Source organism: Wyeomyia smithii, chromosome 1, assembly GCF_029784165.1.
Source record: "Wyeomyia smithii strain HCP4-BCI-WySm-NY-G18 chromosome 1, ASM2978416v1, whole genome shotgun sequence".
NCBI lineage: Eukaryota > Metazoa > Arthropoda > Insecta > Diptera > Culicidae > Wyeomyia > Wyeomyia smithii.
Genome location: NC_073694.1, coordinates 60,360,726 through 60,366,666, shown reverse-complemented (window position 1 = coordinate 60,366,666; position 5,941 = coordinate 60,360,726). Strand labels below are relative to the sequence as shown.

The window sequence follows — 5,941 nt, the reverse complement described above, 5'->3', positions numbered from 1 at the left end:
ATCCGAGACGCTTATAAGACAGATGATCGGGAAAACCATAACCTATGAGAGTCGTTATATCAATAATACATTTCTGGTCCCGATGAATATAATAATAATCGCTTAAGGAACTTATGATTTACTTTATGTATTGCCGTTTCAATAATGAACATTTTTGACATTGAATCCCTTCGAATAGAAGAAAGAAATTCATGTTAAGGTTCAACGGTTTATGCAAGAAAAGTCCCCTTCTAAGCTCATTATCGTGGTGTCACTCAAGAGAGGAGTTATCGTAGTCGCAATCTGATCATAAAAGTACAAATTGATGTCCCAAAACTATCACAGCAGAGAAACGAAACGATTATGCGAAAACTTGAAAAATGTTCAGTATTTACCTGAAGTTTGTCTCAAAATTAGAATTTAAAATAATTTAATTGAAACGGAAATGCTTTTCACGTCGAACATTAAAACTACGAAGATTCAAATCAGCAATAGATCCTAACAGAAGATAATTTCAAAACCTAAAGTTCCGATTTTAGGCCGTCCTGATGGTTATTTGCAGCTTCAGCTTTTCACACATCCTGGGAACATACACGAAACACAATTCCCCTTCGAGTCATAAATTTACACGAGTCATAAATTTACAAAAGCTCAGATATAAAAATTGCGACGAGGTAAACCGGAAACCTCATGTATAATGTATCACACTTCAAGAGGTGAATTGCTCAAACAAGATTAGCACAATTTTAACTTATTGTTTGACCTTGAGGGTTTACCACATTGATCCACTATTACGTAGCATTCCGAGTTATGCAGGCTTTTTCTAATACACTACAGGACGTATGTGATGATCAGCATCGTTGTGGATCTCGAGGAATTCCTCAACTGGGATTTCCAGAAAAATATACTCGTTTCTCGGACACCTGCAAAAAACATAGAAACAAATTACACTTAGGCTTAAAGCTATGAGAAGTTTGCGGTAATTTTCAAGTTTTGAAATTTCAATTTACCTTACTTAATGTCCTGCACGAATATCATCCTTTGTATTTATTCTGGTACTTTTTCCAGCAGTTTGCCTGGACTATGTTATTCGATTTCACCATGATAATAACCATCTTCCTCTACGGTACAAAGGTGAATGCTATGAAGTAATAAACGAAATCGGTTATTTGAAAGGAGAATAGGTAAAGAAAGGATTAACGGAGTGATCATAGGTACTAAAATAACAATTCAATACTCGATGGTCGCCATGAGCGGATTTAGCATCTAAAGTATGACTGTTTATTTTATATTGTGGGGTCCATTGAAAGCAAAATGAAACCGCTACGAATGAATCAACTAAATTCTTTCGCCTTAATGGTCGAAAAGCATGGAAATAGAATCCCCAGATGCAGACGATCTTCGAGCATTAAATAAGTCTATGAATGAGCTTATAGATAATATAAGCTCGACAAATTAATAGACACTATAAATTCCATAATTCATACTCGACAAGCACAATTGGAACGTCATAAACTTGATATCAGCATTGTTAACATGATAATAAGCGTAAGTGCATTTGAAAAAAAAAACGCATAGAGAACATTCAAGAAGCTATCATTAGAGCTGGAGTCAATTCGATTCATCAGATTCTTGTTAGGGAAGAAGAACTGCGCTTTAGAAGTGAAAATGCCGACAAGTAAAGGTACAAAATCGACACTGGGACAGAAGTTTTCCATTATAAAAAAAAATTCCATTATAAAAGTGGCGACTTATTAAGAAACGCTATTGTATATTATGAATACTCCTAAATTTTTATTAGAATTTTTACCAAGCACCCAAATTAAAATCTTTTTTCGTCAAAAACAGGGTAATAAAGTCCATATGCCAATCAAGCGACGTGTTTAAATTTACAACGGACAAATGCATTAGCAGTATAATTAAAGGAAAACAACTACAGGGCATTTAATAGGCCTTGAGAAGGCTACTGCCTATTGAAATTTTCAAATTTATCAATGGAAACGAATTCTTCAATGCTGAAAAGCAAAGAATTTCCATTGTTTCGCCCAGTTCATAATTTAGCAATTAACGTTTCAAAGATAGAAAACATATTCAGAACAAAGGAGCAATCGAGTTAAAGATTCACTTTCCATTTTGAATGAATTTTAAGTCTAGTTTTGTGTGCGAAAAGAAAGTAAGTTATTCACTCCACAATTAACACAACTATAAGAGTAACACTCATTCTAACTAGATTTACCATACTTACCCACTATTCTGTAGCATTCCTAATCCAGTACAATCCAGTTCCGTTGAGCACAGTGAACCTGTAAAAAAATGCAAAAAAAAGTTAAAATAACATTTCGACGACTCAAAGTAATATGAAGTTAGCAATAAAAATTTAAATTTTGAACTAAAACTTCAACTTACCATGCACGGTATTCTGGGTTACCTCCTGGTTTTGCTCAGCCTTTTTTTCAGCATTCTCGCCCTAACTGAAATGATCCAAAAACACTTTAACGGCGACAGCCGCCATTACATTCTTCCTCCACGGTACGAGGCTGGTTGCTGTGAAGTAACGAACGAGAACGACTATTTGAAGGAAGAACAGGCAAAGAAAAGGTTCATGCATGCAGCAAAGGATAACGAGGGTGAACATAGGTAGTAAATTATCAGTTGACTGCTCAACGGTCGTCACATGTGGGTATAGAGGGTAAGATCGTAGCTGCAGCATAACATCTTATAGGTAAAGATTTTTATTTCTTTTCTAAGTAGGACTACACCATCTAGTCAAAGAAAAGACAAGTTTTGTCTGTATGACTGTTTGTGCCTGAGCAGATTTCCGTCGAACTTTTACAAAAGAAAAGGAAATGAAATCTATTAAAATGAAAGTCAAGACTGTATGTTACAACATAATTTTTACATGCCTGAAGCAATTTCCACCAAATGAGTTCTTTGTACAAGAAGTGGACAAATTATTGGAAAGGGTATTTTTAATTGATAAGAAATTAAAGATATCTCGTACGTTATGGGACCCTATTAAATTATTTCAATTGTCTGGAGGCCGAAAACTGTTGTCGGTAGAAACATGATTTTCGACACTTTTTCTACTGGTAATTCCGGAATCGATGTCTGATGTTCCAGTTTCAAGAAATGCGTGCAATTCGGTCATATTTTCTCCAATATGACTTGTTAGCAATGGGATGACTATCAGAGACCGAAATTAAGGTAAATGCTTGAATACCCCTCAATATTGGTACTTCAGGAACTGACAGGACAGGACAGCAAGAAACAGTAACTTTGTTTACCTTCGGACGATGCAGTTTTGTTCTCGATTTAAGCAGATCATTTCAATTGCGACTAAAATACCCTGTAAACATTGTGTGGGAGGTGCCAGTAGGCTAAGAATATTTAGAAATTCAGTAGCATTACCACTACCGTCGCGGTTGTTCCGTCAGAAAAAAAGCACAAATTCTAAAAAGTAGACAAAGTTACCAGAATCTGTCAAAAAAGTGAGGGTAAAAGAATTTGGTGCGATGGTCTATACAATCGTCAAAATCCATCAAGAAGTAATTTAATTGTTGTAAAATAACGATAATAAGTTATTTTATTCAGTCTTGATCATGCAAGAGTAATAAAAATAACCACAATGGACTGAATCACTATTGTGCACTGCAAAATATAACATTATTACAATTATATGTCACTCCGCTTAGTGCACCGAGCAAGAATTTTATTTTTAGAGACATTTGCTAATTCAAATCATTTCAATCGTATAAATGAGGTTACAAATGAGTTTCACCAAAGATTGTTTAAATGATCTTTTTTTCTATTTCTGGGTTAGCGAAAACAAACACCTAAATTATTGTAATAATGTTTCGTAACTCTGAGACTGCCGCTCAATTTACACCGCGTTTTCTTTGATGTAGTGTCAATCCAAACCATCACTGTGGTTTCAATATGAATGCAACATTATTAAACTAACACTAGTTTTATAACTAAATGAAAAAAAAAATTGAACTAAATTTAAAAAAAAAAAAGCAAATTAATCCACCGAGTGGTGAGAACCAGCCTTTCTCATTCGAACTAGGGTGGTTTACCGGTAAAACCAAAACCGGTAAAACCGATATTTTCTTCAATACCGAAATAGCAGTATTGGAGAGGCGAAAAAAACCGGTATTTTTCTTTAAATTAAAAAAAACGTCAGAATAATCATAAATCATTGTAAGGCTAAGGCTAAGGATACAAATCACATGACGATGTATATAATAAATACATTTAGACAGAAGCAACATTGAATATTAATTTACCCTTACCTATTTATCAATTTTTGATATCTTTTTGGTTGTTCTGTATGGATTCAGACAATGTGTTTATGTGTATCGATAATATGTCAAAAAACTTCATATCAATAAAGCAAAACATTTATTTTTTAAGTAGAACAGCTAATCTCTTTACACATTCATTCTCACAGAGGCAACTCGTGGGTTTTGAATCTACCAGTTTAACTACAAATTATGAAAATCAAACTAGGCAGTCATCACAATCATGTCAGCGAAAAAACGCAAGTCATTATTCATTTTGTGCTATTTAAAAGTAAAACTAGAAAAATAATAAATAAATATAAATTTGGATTAGGAATATTATTAGAATTTAAATAGCTGTAGCATGATCGAAGCTTCGTCGCCCATACCACAGCGGGCTTTTATTAGCAACTAGCTGAATGTTCCCGGATTTGCTCGTGTTAAAACTTCTGCTTTTCTATAATTTTCTGTATTTTTATATATAGAACTTGTTGTGTTCATACTATAACTTGTTTTTCATATGCCACATTTTTGTTCTCCATCAGGAGCTAAAATTAATAAAATAATTATAATAACAAATAATCTAAACGAACTGTTTAAAGAGCATCGAACAGAATAAAAAAGTATTCACCTTCGATTCCTTCGGATTCGTAAAAAGTAAATTCTGGTCTGATCGTCATGTCTTTTCATTTCTTTTTTTTTTTTCTTCATTCATATACTCTTCTCAACAGTTTCAAATATTGTTTTTCTAAGAATTTTAAAGTTATTCACTAATTTGAAACTAAGTTTTGCGATGTGAATGAAAATTAAAACAAAAATCTGCATGTTTTTTTGTTAATATGAGTTTAGAAATTATGTTCTTCGTAATCATATCACTAGATTCATTCATTGAAGTTTTTCAAACACTGTTGAATTTATCCAGTGTTTTATGTGGAACATATACCACAAGAGATCAAAACAATGGTCGCAGAGGTCCAAATCTTACAAAAAAACTGGACCGTAATGAAGCATAGGTACTCATAAATGCAAAAACATAATTATGCAGCACGTCCATACATAGATGCAACCTGAGACGCTTAGCTTGTCACGTCTTCGGCAGTGGTTTACTTCAGCAGGTTTTTGCATAAGACTGCGGCAGAAAACCGGCCGAAGGAAACTACTGCCGGAAACGTTCGACACCCTATATCTTAAATTAGTTTTCAGTTTTATTTTTAAATAGTATAGAGAGAATGACTTGCGTTTTTTCGCGGTCAACCATTATAACTTCTTTAAACTAAACTTAAGAATTTTGTAGTTGGAAAAGTAGGTACAAAGTCCACGAGTCATCATCATCACACACAGGAAAGTCAGCTGACGCTGATAACTCGTATAAACCTGTGCACAGTGGGGTGACTCCCTACAAATGCTGGCCAAGCAGAAAAATGTCTTCAAATCATGGAAAATACAAGGTTTTTATGTAATTTTGGGATGCTGAGTCCGAATTTAATATTATTTTTGCATGAAAATGCATATTTTTGACGCCAGGGAAAATTTACATGTTTTTTATATATATTATATGAGAAAAATTTTACGCTGGTTTGAATCTTTTAGAAAATAAAATGCATGATGCTTGAAAGACTTTTATATGTCATAACAAAACATAAAATATTAATCGGTTATTAGGAAAATAAAAAAATATCAAT

At 33.5% G+C, this 5,941-nt stretch overlaps 1 long non-coding RNA gene across 1 annotated transcript; it reads right to left on the bottom strand.

Annotated features, from left to right (window-relative positions):
- Positions 1–660: 660 nt before the first annotated feature.
- LOC129716810 (uncharacterized) lies at positions 661–2,518 on the bottom strand. The gene is made up of 4 exons (XR_008726667.1): positions 2,386–2,518; positions 2,225–2,282; positions 990–1,120; positions 661–902 (listed from the first exon to the last, which is right to left on the bottom strand). It is a non-coding gene; the product is annotated as an uncharacterized LOC129716810 (long non-coding RNA).
- Positions 2,519–5,941: the final 3,423 nt, after the last annotated feature.